The following is a 16327-nucleotide window of genomic DNA, read 5'->3' as shown; positions in this document are numbered from 1 at the left end:
GTACTGTGATGGCACACTTGGTGTGATTCTCTAGCCTAGGACTTTTCACTGGAACACTAAAACTACTTTCTATGTGAGAACTTGTTTAGCCTTCAGCTTCTCCTCTACCATCTTCCTCCAGACTCTGCTATTACAATTTTCTTAAGATAATGAGGTTTGTACATGTTGTATTCTCTAAGAAGCAGGTACTAAGCTGGAGTGTGTGTGTAACAAATTTATTGGGGAAAGACACATGTGAAAAGAATAGGAAGTAGAACCAGACAGGGGGTGATATCAGGCCAGGATGCAGGCAGATCAAGTCTCTGGCAGCCTCATGGGGAAGTCTATAGGAAAGATTACTTATCCAAGGAGCACCCAGTTGTTCAGAAACAGCTGGACCTTTGCACTCCATCTAGTTGAGCCATTGAGTGAAGACACTCCAAGAATGTGGTATTCGTTGCCATTGTCTTACACAATCATTGGCTAGGAACTTAGATGAAGAAGGAATGCTCACGGCTCAAGTACAAGGTAGATTCTGAATGGCTGAAGGCCACCAGAAAAAAACATCCCTTGCAATTGGAAAGTGGGTTCTTTCTTGAAGCAAAGTAGGCTATCTCAGTTTTTATAACCATGATTTATTTTCTTTTCCCTTTTTTAATTTTTTTTATTTTTTGTCAGTCATGGGGCTTGAACTCAGGGCCTGGATGCTGACTCTGAGCTCTTTTGCTCAAGGTTAGTGCTCTACCATGTTGAGCCATAGCACTACTTCTGGTTTTCTGGTGGTTAATTGTAGATAAGAGTCTCACAGACTTTCCTGCACAGGCTGGCTTTGAATCATAATCATTAGATCTCAGCCTCCTGAGTAGCTAGTATTATAGGTATGAGCCACTGGCACCCGGCTTGTTTTATTTTTATGGTACCTGAGTTTGAACTCAGGGCCTTGCTCTTGCTCAGCTTGCTTTCTCAGTTGGCACCCTACTCCTTGAATTTAGAAATGAAGCCTTGAGAACTTTTCTACCTGAGCTGGCTTCCAACTGAGATGCCCTAGATCTCACTTTTTATGCATCTAGAATTAGAGGCATGAGCTACTGGCTTCTGATTAGTCATAATGATTTCTTGTTACCGAGTCCTTCTTCAGTCAATATTTATATTTGTTGCTTCACTATTTCTTGCTATATACAAAGCTTAACAAGTACTTCATTTAATAGCTTAAAATCTCAAATTTAATAGGCTAAGAAAGCTGCTTCAAGACAGTCTATAAACCACACCTTGTGAACAACATTTGTCCTAAGGCATGAGAAAGGATTTGGGCTGTGGGTTTAGTAGTCTATGTTTTGGCCCTGATTACTCATAGCTGCGCTTTACAGAGTTCTGTCTACTATGACTCTCATGTATTAACTGACCTCATGTGGCAGTTGCCCCATACCAGGTTCTGGAAACACAATACCTGAGCTATTCACAGTCTGTGGCGAGTCTCTTAGTCTGGAACATTTAGTTTTTCATTGAGTCCCAGATGGAAAGACATGACTTCAAGTCCAAGTGCTTTTTGCAAAAATCTATAGGAATTAAAGTGACAATGATTGTTGTCCTGCCTCCTGAGGCTCCTCAGTCTTGGAACATGCTAAGTGACTATAACCTCCTCTTAAATGCACCCAGCTATAACTAGTTTTCCTAATTCCCAGTAAAAGGAGTTCCTAAGCTTCTTCATAGAAAATAAAAAGGTCTAGGTCCATGAAGGAGTAGCCTATTCCTCACTTAGCTCACATAGCAGTACTAAGAGCTCTCATGATCTATACATGGAAAGTAAAAAGGGGGTGATGTAAGAAATAAAGTGTATGGGTTACAGCGCACAGCAGCCCCCTATTCCACTGTTCCAGTTCCACTTGTTCTCACTGTTCCAGTGAGAACAGTTATAACATCAAGTATGTGAGGAAAATAAGATATCATTGTAATGTCCTGGCACACACTGAGCTCCTGTACCTCCTGAGAGATCAGAAGCTAATATCAGAAGTGATAGGAATGTAGTTCAGTGGCAGAGCACTTGGCTGGCATGCACAGAGCTTGGATTCCATCTCTAGCACCACAAAGAAAAAGAGAAAGTATTTTATGATTGTTATTGACCATCTAAGAATGCAAATTCCTGAACCTTTTCAGCTCAATATGTTTGTCCTTCATCGAATGTTCTCCATATGTCTTCTAAAGTGATTTCATACCTCATTGAATAAATTTCTATGGATAAAATATTCTCAGTCCTAAGAGTCTCACAGAATGGCAGAGTAATTAGATTGCCAAATGAAACAGTGTGCCATGTTCAGAAAGTTTCAAAGTGGAACAATCAACTTTTTCAAAGGGAGCAGAAAGCAGTCCAAAAAAAGATAAATGAAAAGAAGGCTTGGGTTATTTCTGCAGAGCCTCCAGTCAAGCACAGACATCCACAAAGTGACAATTTTTTCATAAGAATCAGGAAATTAGGGATTCTGAGGTTTAGTTCACCCTATTATGTGTGTTAGCATAATTGTTCCTCTAGCTCACACCTCTAAGAAGCTTGCGTTTGTGCGGGTGACCTGGGAATTCCTGCACAGATTTTCCCAGGCCAAAACGCAAATTGAAAAATGATCTTGAAGATTGTTAAGGACCCTTAACAGAGTGCATTCAGATATAACTTAGCCTAAGATTAGAGATAAAATCAATGTAGAAACCTTTGCTCCATTCAGTGCTTCTGAATTTTGTAGCGGCACTAATTCCACCAAATGTCATGGCACTCCAACACCATCAACTGGCATAGTTGGGAGCTGTTGCAAGAGATATTCATCTTTACTGAAGCCATCTTCCCTCCTCCAAAATTAAATTACACCTTTGATGAGAACTGCCTGACAATGTATCATGCTAACTTACCTTTTGCGTACCTCTCCTCTGCAGAAGATACTCAGTCAAGAGTTTCATTGACTGAAGATCCCAAAGCATTTATTTAAAATCCTGTGGTACTCTGACCCACTTCAGAACCCACTCCATTTATCTACAAATGAAGTACTTCTTCTATCATCAGGAGTGGCCCAATTCTCATCAATTATAATGATTACAATAGAACATAAAAAATGATCAACAAAAAGGAATCTGAGAATAATTAATGTGTCTGTCATAATTATAGATTGAAGATGGAGATATTTCATGCTTTTGTTATTTCTAGTTCTGTTTAGTCCAATCTTTTGTAATTTCCCTTGCATAAGGCATTTCCAAATGTCTATTTGAAATTACTCTTCTTGTCTACAGCCATACCAACCTGAATATGCCAATCTCATTTGAAATTAAACTTATTATTTGTCCTAGTCCCCTGATCTCTTTTTATAGTCTCTCTCATGCAGAAATACTTCATTTTATATAATATGGATCCTGAGTCCTGCTTATAGTATGCACTCAATGAAATATTAATGCATAAAATATTGTACTTCATAATAATAGTTGAGATCGATTTCTTCTATCCTTAAGTTCTTCAAGGATTTTTTAAAATCATGTTGAACTTTGTTAAAGGCCTTTTTGTATCTATTGATATTACCATATGATTTTTGGTCTTGATTCTATGTGATATATTACATTTATAGACTTGCATATGTTAAACCATCCTTGCATTAATCATAGTGTAACATCTTTTTAACATAATTTTGAGTTTGGTTTATAAATATTCCATTGAGGGACTTTTTTTTAATTTAATTTTATTTTATTTGTGAACATACTGTACAGAGGGGTTACAATTGCATGGGCAGGATAATGCATACATTTCTTACCAAGCATTGCAGCCTCCTCCTTTGTTTACCCTTCACATCCCTTCCCAGCCTCCCCACTCCCCCCCCTGTTGAGGGACTTTTACTCTATGCTAAGTGTCAGGAAAATTTGTGTGTAGTTTTGTTGTTATTGTTATTAATATGTACACAGTTTTGGTAACGGGGTAATACTGGCTTTCTAGAATTAATTTGAAAGTGTTCCTTCCTTTTCTATTTTTTGGAATATTTTGAGGATCATTGATAATACTTCTTTGTTAAAGGTCTATGAATTCATATGGTCCTGAGCTTTTCTCTCTCTCTTATTTTTTTTAGAATGGGGGTATTGTTGATTACGCCTTCAATCTTGTGGCTTGATATTAGAGGTATTCTGAGTACCTAACAACTAATCTGCAAACAAGCTTTCATACCAAATCTGAATTCTTTGCCTCAGTTCTCTGCTCCAGTCTCATCTAGGTTACTCTCTTTTGTGGTGAATCTGATCCATCTGCCTTCCTACTCCAACTTCTTCAGTGGTTTCATTTGAAATATATGATAAAATTCTATTTCCTCCCTCTTGTATCCAGTGTTCTCCTCTTTTGAATTTCTACCTACTTCTCTTTCCTTTCATCTTATGATAGGGCCCTTATGCAATCTAATAACCCTAAAGGTGATCTAGTCCCTGAATACATTTTGTTCCTGATAAAAATGATATTGGTTAGCAAAAAACAGGAACATACAGGCTCATGTATGTGGCTATAAATAATCCCTCTGAACTAACATAAAATAATTATCACACTATATTGTAAAGAGAACATTAGGCTGTAAAACAGCCAGAGATGAGATTATACTTTATAAACTTTTAAAATGTACCTATAAGCTATGTGTATTTATATGCATGGGGTGAAAAAAGAGTCAATGTACACCGAAAATTAATAATGATTAGCCTTCCCTAGGTACAATTCTGAGTCGGTTTTCCATTTTTATGTATGTATTCGAATAGTTTATAATAAAAAAATTATATCCTTGGTTCATGGCACTAGCCTACATACTCTGTTCTATATGTAGACATTAGCCTATCTATTTTACTTTAAATCAATTTAAATGCATTATTTAAACATTCTGTTTGACCATTTCACTAGCCATATTTCAAATGTTCACTTGATTGCCTTCCTGGGTATAATTGGCTTCATTTAGATTCCGACAGAGTAAAACAGGTGCAGGCCTGAGCACCTGTGATCTGCCAGCAACTAGGAATGGGTCTTGAAGCCCCAATCTGTGTGTTCATTCATGTAAGTTTTTTGCATGTGTTTGGGAGCAATAGCATCTTAGAGGCAACCTGCTGAGTAATTTTAAATGGAAATAAGAAGTATCCTTACCTACTAATTTTTTTAAGGAAAATGAGAAGATCAATGATTTTGCAATGTTGATATTTACCTATGTTAGTTGGAAAGAAAAACAAGTTGATTTGGAGAGAACAATTTTTTTCTTCTCCTTTTCCTAATTTTCAATAAGTAGTAATGCATTGGGAGAAAAAAGAATTGTGTTTCTTTCTCATAGAGAAATTAAAATGATTAATTAAAGCATCAATTAATTAATTAAAGTATCTTTAAAGCTGTTTTTAAAGTAAACACAGGAAACTCTACCTTTTACCTTAGTTTCCTTTTTCCTTTTGGTTTGCTTTCATTATTGATTTACAGGAGTCTTGTGTGTATGTGTGTGTTATACTATTAATCATACCTATTTTTGAATATTATAAATAATTTCTCCTAATCTATTACCTTTCTGCTGACTTTGTTGAAGGGTTGATCAAATAGAATGTTTTGAATTTTGATGTAATCAAACCTTTCCATTTTCCCCTTTCATGACTTTTGTGTTTGGAGACTCATTTAAGAAATACATCCCACTTAAGTGGGTTTATTACTGTTTATCAAACAACCACCAGGTTCCATTCTTTCTGCTTGATACTCAAAGATGAATTCCTGGGAAGCTTGTAGTTGAGTGGCAAGAAAATAGGGGCAATTAAATAATGGCAACACAACACAGAATGTGGTTAGCCTCACTACATTTTCAAATATTTCACTGTGTCTTCACAGCATAACAATTTTCCCCAACATTATACCTGTAGAAATAATTCAAGAACTGCCATCAGAGAGCAATAGGGTATGTTCTGTAATGATTTCACAGTTTTGAATTGTGCAAGCTAGAACAGATAAATTAATAACTCCTTATAATTTCACAAAGACTCCTTGTATCTTGGGAATTTTGCCTACTGTGTTTTGAGAAGGTTGTCTAAAGATAAAACAACTTATGATCACCTTCTAGCAGTGATGAAGTTCAAGTCTTATACTCCATTTCTAAACTACCCATTTCTGAAAACCCATCTGATCGCATGCAACATCACTCCACTTCTTATTTTCTTCACCTGCTTCTCCATTGGAGACTACCTCCCACCATGTCTTTCTCCTCTTACCCAGATCCCTTTGAACTACATCTAAAATTAACCTTCTTCCTGGAAACTTCCTCTATATAATTTCCTATGTTCAAAATAACATACAGATACTTTACATAATAATGTGAAGAAACCCAGGAGTTCAATTTTTGAAAGCTTGTATAGGTGCATGCCTCCAGTTTCATCTAATGATATGATTATACAGAACTACATCTAGAGGAACCTTGGAGAAATTTCTTAGTCTTCTAGAGATATTGAAGGCTGATGCTGAGCCTGGCTGGCTAGAATCAGCAGGAAGAGCTGTGTACAACAAGATGACCCACTGGGGTGAGGATTGAATGAACAACTGCCACTACCATAAAGACAGCATTACAACAATTACTTATAAGCTACAAAAGAAATGGATAGTTGTAATCTTAGAAACTCTAGTATAGTCTCAGTATAGAAGAGATGCAAAATTTCTATTTCTATTTGCCATATTCTTTTTTTTTTTTGATCAGTCATGGGGCTTGAACTTAAATCCAGGCTGCTGTTTCTGAGCATTTCTGCTCAAGGCTAGTGCTGTGCTACCTTTGACCCACAGCACCACTTCCAGTTTTCTGGTGGTTAATTGGAGAATAAGAGTCTCATGGACTTTCCTGCCCAGGCTGGCTTTGAACCACAATCCTCAGATCTCATCCTCTTGAGTATCAAGGATTACAGGCATGAGCCACTGGTGCCAGCTATTTTTAGCTTTATGATCTTAGATTGGCATGATATATGGGCACTGGTGTTTCAGTTGATGAGGAGGGGATTCTGAACTGTAAGTTGTCATCTGTCTGAAATTCTGACTATAGTGTAAATATTCCCATGTAACCATAATTGTCATTGGATCAATAATCAAAGAAAGACAATAGATAGATAGATAGATAATGATAGAAATGGAGCTTTGATTTCCTCATTTGATACATATATCAGTCTCTCACACACATACACAGCACAACTAAACATTTGCATTCCCATTCTTTTATTTGCTCCTTTTTCTCTCCTTCCTTCCCAATCAGCAGCTTGTCTGCACATTCCAAACTGAGCCCTATGAATATTTCATAAGGTGTTGATAATTATACCATATCAAAATAGGTAAGTGTGGGAAATTCATGTTCAAGTACAGTATACACTAACAGATGCTTCTGGGAAATCCACAATACTGATATGCCCTGAGAATATTCCAGTAACAAAGCCTATTAGATTATTCTTCTTCATCCTAGGTCTAAATTTATGTTTAAATCCTTAAGTAAATTACATTTACTTGGGACTTGCAACGTCATGCATTAAAATTTTAATGCAGATTTTGTTGCAGCATGACTAGGCTGAAAGAAGTAATGATAAAATTCTCTGTTTCTTCCCCTTACATACAAGACTCGAGATGATTTGTTAGGATAGGTGAGAGGCTTAGAACCAGAGAGCCCAACCAATCTTCCCCAAACCAATTAAGAATTCAAAATATAACAGCTACATTGATGATGATTCAATACCAGGGCTTTGCATTCACTGTGCTGCCGGGTTTTATACACACAGTGCCTCCTGATGAAACCATCCCTCTTTCTTTCTGAAAACCTCTTTCAATTATGAATGAAGGAAATTGTAAAGATGGCAAGAAAATTATGTTTCCTTTAGAAATTATAAGTGCCATTTCTTCAACTGGCTCTTTAAAAATTGAGAAGGCCTTATCTTCATAGATTAATGAAATGTCTCCATTCTTACTTAATGGGTCTACTGCATGCTTCTCAGCTGTCAGAAGTGATACACATCTCATTTACTGAGGATCGGGGAAAGTATTTTGGACATCTGTAGAATCTTATCTTTTCAGTTTCCTAATTTTTTTCCAATGTATTTTGGCTGCAGCAGATGGTGTATGAAAGGTTCTGTTCTAACATCTGCCTCCTTCTCCCTGTCCCTCTCCCTTCTTAAGACCAGAGAATTACCCATGGTTTTAGCATCTAAAGACTGACAGCATGCCTTTATCCTTCTAGATTACCTAGTGATTCTCATTCCTAAAAAGAAGACATGTGCTGGGCAAGTAAAACCCAAACAATATTGTGAGTTTAGAGCAGGAGCCCAGTCCAGAGTCCACATCTTAATTCTCCAGGCATAAAATCAAGTGTTTCAGCCATGATTCTTTGAGTTACCAATGTTTTATATAAGGCCAATGGGGAATTTTTTTAATTAGGACTAAAGTGACACATACAAAGTCCAACATAAACTGGACTCAGCATAAACTACAAGAATGTGGACAACTATCAGCGTCAAAGTTACTCTTTCTTTCCAGGCCTTCCAGTTTCTTTACTTTGTACATCTGCTACATTCTTTTCCATATATTCAATCCGTTACCTTTCATAGTGTTTCCAGGTTCAGATGGTCACACAAGACAGCTCTTGAGCTCCTGGCTCTGTATTTGTATAGTTTCCTCATATGTCTTGAATTCATTTATTTATGTTTTGTCAGTCATGGGGCTTGAACTCTGGGCCTGGGCACTGTCCCTCAGCTCTTCAGCTCAAGGCAAGTGCTCTACCACTTGAGCCACAGCGCCACTTGTCCTGAATTCATATGGTCAATAAGACACATAAAAATCCATAAAACTTACTTCAAATTCTTGATGAAATATCATTGGCCTGGCATGGGCCAAGTATTAACTCTGAATTGAGTCAGTTACAGCAAGAGAGCAAGATGACTATGCGTTTTAAATGTACAATTCTCAGAGAAGAAAATCCTGATCTGGGCAAACCACTTAAATGGCCTCAACTTTATGTGTTAGGCACGGTATTCTCTTGTACCAAATACATAGGCAGAATAAAGACCAATTTGTTCAATGCAGACAATCACTTGCTTTTTCTAAAAGAGCTACATCTTAGCTCCAGTTGCTATAACAAATTATAACATACAAGATAGCTTTAGCAATGAAAATTTATTTTTCATGATTCTGAAGGCTGGACAGCATCAAATCAAGTTACCAATAGATCCAGTGTCTGTTGAAGATCCTTAGCTGTCTTTTTGTATATCTATGCATATACATGAGAGAGAGAGAGATCATCTTTCATGTCTCTTATTATAAAGATACTGATCTGACTTATAGAAGGCCCCATAGACCCCCTCACCTCCAATTATTACCATATTGAGAATGGAGAGCTCATCTCGTGAACTTGAAGACCACTTAAACACTTGGTCCATGAGAAGCAATCACTACAGATTCTACAGGAATTTATAGCTATAGCTCTGCCTTCAAATCCTGACTCTAACAGCAGGGTACATAAGTGATGGCCTAGGGTAGCAACAGCAGGTAGTGACCAAGATTCCAATAGTATGATGCGGAGCTTGACAAAGGGTAGTGGCAGCCAGCAGAAGGAGGATGAGGTAAACACCAAGGGGCAGGTGTGTACAGCTTGGTAAACAAACACGTGTGGTGCACATTAGAGGAAGGAGTTTAAGATGACATAGAGATTTCTATCCTGTGTGGTGGAGTGGATAAGGAACTCAAGAGAAACTGCATCTGGCAGAGAAGAGAAATGTTGGGTTCTAGTATTGGCATGAAGCATTTGCAATTTTTTGAGCACTATGTCACTGGGCAGGGGAGCAGAGAGAGCTGAGTGGTCTTATGAGGGTAAGTAGTATAGATACAAGAATGGATGCAACAGAAAGAAGTGAGACCTTCCAAGAGGACAGCAAATGACAAGAAGGCTAAGGACAGATCTTTGAGGACACTACCGCTTATAAACCAGGCCCAGGAAGAGGAAACATTAAAGACAATTGGGAAAAAGAAAAAAAATCACACATAGGAGAATGTAGTGTTGGTAAAGGATTAAGAAAAATAGATTGATAGGCAGGTGCCAGTGGCTCACAAACTGTAATCCAAGCTACTCTTGAGACATGGAAAACTGAGGTTTGAAACCTGAAAAGTCTACAGAACGTTATCTCCAGTTGACCAGCAAAAATGCTAGACTGGAGGTATGTCTTCAGTGACAAAGTGTCAGTTATGAGCAAGAATATGAGGTTTTGAGTTCAAACGAGAGAGAGAAAGAGAGAGAGAGAGAGACTATGAAGAGCACAGTCAATCTCTCACACCAAAGGCATGTGGAAGAGGAAATAGGTTTTTAAAAACAAGAGAAAGAACCCCATCCCTTACCAAGCACAAGGCACTTTACTACATATTTTTGCATATGTCAGCTAATTCTGCTAATGGGATAGATAGATTAGATAGATAGATAGATAGATAGATAGATAGATAGATAGATAGATAGATAGATAGTTCAGATCCCAGGTCTGAGCTTTCTTGTGAGCTTAGATAGCATCCTCTTTATTAGATGAAGATTGCTTATTACAACTCACAGGGTATCATAGATAAGAACTTTAAACTTATGTAGTTGGTTATGTAGCCAATGAGTGAGAGCCTTATCAACATTCCTTTTGCCTTACTTTAATTTGTGGGGGAGGGTTTTGTCAGTCATGGAGCTTGAACTCTGGGCCTGGGCGTTTCAGCTCAAGGTGAGCGCTCTACCACTTGAGCCACAGCACCACTTCCGGTTTTCTAATGGTTTATTGGAGATAAGAGTCTCACAGACTTTTCTGTCTGGGCTGGCTTTGAACCTCAGATGTCAGCCTCCTGAGTAGCTAGGATGACAGGCATGAGCCACCGGAGCCTGGCTTGCCTTAAGATCGTTTATCACCATAGAAAGCCACATTAAGTCAAAAGACCACACCTTGAAAAAAAAAACTGTAAGTAGTTGTACAGATAGTTTTAATTCATGTTGGTTTATGAATACAATGAATCTTAACAGTTTTTGAAACAACTGAATATTTCCAATGTCTGCATGAAGTAGGCAGAGAGTATTAATTGAATATATGCAGTCTCACTTCATGGTTGCCTCTGAACATTTCCAGTTGTTCTTAAAGAAGGAAGAATGAATTTTAATATGCACTTTAGGTTCCTCAGTTTTCCCAAGAGGATAACTTTCTTAACCATTGCTTAATGACCTTCTAATTTAGAGAGCTAAGTTTACATTTAACTAGCCAGGAGTTAGGTAGACGGTAGTCTAGTTCACTGTTGTCCAATACTTTTGAGACCAGAGAAACTACAGCTAGAGGAGAGTCCTGAAAAACACATCATTCACCCCCACTTCACAAAAGTGTTAGGAGTTGTATGTTATGAGTTGGGTGCTTCTCTTAGTACCAGATACACACTTCTCATTTAATCCTCCTGACAAATGACAGAGTAGAATAACTGGCTATGTTACAAATGAAGAAACCAAGGCACAAGGATTTATGTCACATACCTAATGAGCAGCAGAGCTGTTTTTTCAGGGACGATATGCTAGTCTACACTCTTAAGTTTTTGCTCTGCTGTCATTCTCGTTTGACCTAGATCAAATCAGAATGCCCACCATTTCCACTTTATCTCACACAGTTATTTTAGTGACTTTTGCCAATATTACATGTGTGTCTGTCAGAACTTTTTGACTGCTAGGCAAGATCTCTATAGCTAAACTATCTCTAGTCCACATTAAATATTATTGAATGGGTTTGAGATCTCATGTAAAGAATAACACCATCACACTTACCATAAGCCAGTACTTACTGGTTCATATCCCTCATGAGAATGCCAAGGAAAAACTTCCTTGTGACCTTCCTGGTGACAGTATCAGAAGCCTTGTACTCATCCTTACCTATCAATTTGTTTTTTTTTTATCGTATAGATGCTGTGATATGATCCACATTTGTGTATCATATTGACTGTTAGATGATTTACACTGAAGTATAATTCTTGTTTCTATTTTATGTCAGCCTACTAATTTCCTTTCCTATTATCTTCCAACTTCTTGCTGATGCTGGCTTGCTTTATTTGGTGACAGTTGATATAGCTCTGTGTGGAACAAAGTGAGAATATGCAAATATGCCTCCTTGCATCTTTATGAGACAGTTATTATTCACTTTCATACAGAGGAAGGAACTGACCCTCAAAGGCATTTAAATGAAATATCCAAGTATGTTCCACATAGTTTAGCATTTAATAGTGTGCTGACCCACTTATAATGTGATTTCCCCAGGGCACATAAATTTTTGTGGAGAGATATATTTAATAATCCCAGGTTTATCCCCATGAATTTTGTGACTTCATACAATTCAAGAAACTTCTCTGTACTTTTTTTTTTACTTATCTGTGAAGGGTACATGATAATATACCTATCCTATAGGATGAGAGTTAATTTTTAAGCTAGTATGGCAGTATATGCTTATAAGCTCAGTTACTTAAGAAGCTGAAGCAGGTATGCTTGTACCCAGGAATACCAGCATGAGGAAAATTCTGGCTCAAACAACACAAAAGAGCTAATTTATGTAAAGTACTTAGAATATTTTTCAGGGTGCACACCTAGTATATGTATACCATCTCCTTCTCCTTATCTTCCTCTCTGTCTCCCTCTGCCTTCTTAGCTCATGCCTCTGTTGTTTTCAACCCTCCAGCCTTTCTCAAAGGGTCACACTAACTCTAAGGGACCCCAGCAAAGTCGCAAAAGGGCTCTCTGTACATTTTTTCACATTTCCCTCCAACCTGCTCCGTTGGTTTCTACTTCTGAATCCTAGTTGGCTGATTCCCACCTCACTTCTGTGTGCAGCCACTGATACTGGAGTCTATGATACTCTTCCTCCATTCTCCTGGAAATGCAGTGTTTTTCCCTAGAATCCTCCCTCAAATCCTGGGTAGGCATCAAAATCAGTGCTGACCACCTAAGCCAGGATGCACTGTTTCTTCATTGCCTTGTTCTATGGAACAGAGAATTTTCATGGGGCTGAGCCAAGACATCTTGAACAGATACATTACAGTCCTCTCCCTCCCTTTGCACCTGCCCCTCCCTCCAGGTTACAGGAATCTTTTCCTCTGATCTCCTTCTGCCAAACCCTTCCCTACGGGTTCATGAGCCATCTCCATGAATCCCACTTGGGTCAGCTGACACCTCTGACAGATCAAACTCTACTCCTAGCTTTTTCTCTAGTCAGTGCACTCTTTAAATCATTAGACCATTTGTATAGGCAAGGCTGCATTGTATATACCACAGAATTGAGGAAAATAAGGGAAGGGGCGGACCAAAAGGGAAAGAAAATATTGAATGGATGACACAGATCAAGGTGCATTGTATACATAACCCACTTTTTAAATGGCAAACTAATTTCAGTGCATCACCTGAAAATCAAGAAGAGTGAAGGAAAGGGTGGGGTGAGATAAGTGGGTAAGAATGAATACTGCACTCAACTCTGGACCACAGATACAGTTGGCATCTCCTTTCTGAATCCTTGGGGCAAGATCCACACTTAATGCATTGTCTTGTATTGGATTGTCCTGGGGAAGTGAGAGCTATGGAGAGTCCCTGCACCTTGCTTTTCTCCCACAGTCATAATTGCCTCAGCGCACAGACACCCGCAACCCTAGTTCTCAGCCCCATGCAGCCTTACCATCTGCTCCTATGACAGCAACATGCTGGCCTCCCTCCATGCATTCCTAAATGAGGTTATGAAGGAACCAGAGATGGGAAGAATGCCAGCTGGCACCAGGAACACAAACCCAGACAGAGACGAATCGTGACCCAGGGCAGAGAGTTTTCAGATGGATAACTGTGTGTGGTATCATTGGTGCAATGGACACACCTCTGCTCATGCTCACAAGAGGGAAATCCATGTATTTTGTTTCTCTTCTTCCACCAATGACACCAGCCTTTTTTATATAAAGATGTAGCTTTAGTTTTCTACAAGTAGTTAACCAATTTTGCCAGCACCATTTACTGAAGAGGCTGTCTTTCTTCCATTCTATTTTTTTAGCTCCCTTATCGAAGATTAGATGGCTATAGGTCTGTAGGTTCATTTCTGGGTTTTCAATTCTATTCCATTGGTCCTGAGGTCTGTTCTTGTGCCTCTAATGTATTTATAATGTACTATGTGATTATTTTGTTTCTTTGTATGTTCCTCCCCCATGGTATAACCCCTGTTTTCACTGTATTTGATATTGGTGCCCTGCATCTTGTATATACACTTCTCTAATTCGGGAGGGGACGGGGTAAAAACAAATGCTTAAATAGGGATACAGAATGACCCATTGTAACAATGAGATGTATAAGACACTATGTTGAAAATGAACTTTACAACTTTGGCGGGGGGGGGGAGAGGTTATTATGGAGGTGGGAGGGAAGGGATGGTAGGGGAAAAACAAAGGAGGGGGCAACAATGCTCCATAGGAAATGTACTCATTACCTTGCTCATGTAACTGTAACCCCTCTGTACAGTATTTTTGCAATAAAAAGTAACAAAAAATCACCAAAAAATTCAATTAGAAAAGAAGATTCAAAATTAAGACCTGAGTTGTTCTGCTTTTGCCTCTTTGCATCTCTGAATGATATTGGGATGTTCCCAGGAGTTTGCAAATTGCTTGAAAATGACAGAATAGGGATTCCTGGCTGCTCAGGAGAAGAACAAGCCAAGGAAAATCGCCTTAGGTTGATGCATCAGTCCTGGGCATAAGCTGTCCTCTATCACGCTGAGATTTCCTGGGTGTTGTTGTTGTATTAATGTACAGTGTGCATTTGTTCCTTTTTCTCTGCTGCTTCTGGGATGAAGTAATTCAAGATTTGTTCTATGTATTTCAAATTTAAGTAGAGGATGTTGTCTCTGGGTTGTCATTGTTAAAAGTACTGCTGAGATTGATGTAGTTTATGTTAAGACATCTCTGTGTTTAAGTTCCTGTTCCTTACTTTTGTTATGGAATTATGTTTCCACACTCACTTCCCTCACTTTTACTATTCTTTTTAAACGGAAGTTACACGGGTGCTCAGTAAGATGGAATGAGCTCCTCTACTAGCTCCATGCTAGTCTTGCTTGTGGTTTCTTTGTATCCGAAATGCCTCTCCTCCCAGGTCCTGCCTGTTCTCCAGGCAGTTATCTCCGACCAGCTGATGAAGTGAAGATAGAACTGTGCTTCTAGCCACATGGAGGAGATGCACACAGAAATCTCACATCCGTCCTGTGCAGGGTTCAGAGGCCATCTCAGAGGCAGAGTCCCCAAACTGCTGAAATCCTAGAAACATCGTATGTCTAAAGCACTCAAGGCAGCTGGCTACGTTTCATTCCATGAGGCCAACTTAGTTGAAGCTGTTAGGCACAAAAACTTCTTGGTTTTGACTTTGTAAGCGAGTTGGAGGTACAGGAAGAACTTTGGAGCACCAATCTCTCAGCCTTGTAAGAATCACAATTATCCCTCATTCTTCCCTGCTGCAATCATTTAAAAAAAATCTTGAAACAGCAGAGATGGTTGCCATGATGTTTGATGATTTGCACATGGTACCAATAAGCAAGATCTGGAGAAATAATATGTGAGAGTCTAGAGATTATTAGATGGTCACAAGTTGTGATAGAAAAGCCACTGGGGAATTCACTGGATATCATATGTGGAGAATAAGAAGGGAAGGTGGCTCAGTGGTAGAGCGCTTGCCTTGCATGCATGAGGCCCTGGGTTCGATTCCTCAGCACCACATAAGCAAAAAAGAAAAAAGCCGGAAGTAGTGCTGTGGCTCAAGTGGTAGAGCGCTAGCCTTGAGCTGAAGAGCTGAGGCCCAGAGTTCAGGCCCCATGACCGGACCCCCCCAAAAAAAATTTAAAAAAATAAAAAAAGAAGAGTAATCCATTTAGAGACAGAAACAAGTCATATAAACAGGAAGTGAAGGGGAGTATGGTTTGTGTTCTACCTAAGAGACTTCTATATCAAAGGGTTAGGAGTTTGTACTGAGCACACTATAAGGAGGAAATGTAAAAGGTTTCTGAATCAAAAAAAGGAAGTCACTGGCAATGGTGGCCAATGAGGATAATGCAGGAGGATCATGAGTGAGTTTGCTGGGTACACTTTCAGACCAGACGCTGGTGGCTAAGCCTATAATTCTAGCTCCTCAGGAGGCTGAGATCTGAGGATTACAGTTCAAAGCCAGCCTGGTAGGAAAGTTCATAAAACTTATCTCCAATTAATCTCACACACACAAAATGGAAGTGGAGCTGTAGCTCAAAGTGGTAGTGTGCTATCTCCTTGGACACAAAAACTCAGGGACAGTGTCCAGACTCTGAGTTCAAGTCCCAC

At 38.8% G+C, this 16327-nt stretch overlaps 1 protein-coding gene across 1 annotated transcript in view; it reads left to right on the top strand.

Moving 5' to 3' along the window:
* LOC105990779 (lipid phosphate phosphatase-related protein type 1) overlaps positions 1-16327 on the top strand; it is a 118227-nt gene that overhangs the window by 48581 nt on the left and 53319 nt on the right. The window lies entirely within an intron of this gene.

Source organism: Dipodomys ordii, unplaced genomic scaffold, assembly GCF_000151885.1.
Source record: "Dipodomys ordii isolate 6190 unplaced genomic scaffold, Dord_2.0 Scaffold67, whole genome shotgun sequence".
NCBI classification, from domain to species: Eukaryota; Metazoa; Chordata; class Mammalia; order Rodentia; family Heteromyidae; genus Dipodomys; species Dipodomys ordii.
The sequence above is the reverse complement of the archived record's forward strand: the minus strand, read 5'-3'. Positions and strand labels throughout refer to the sequence as shown.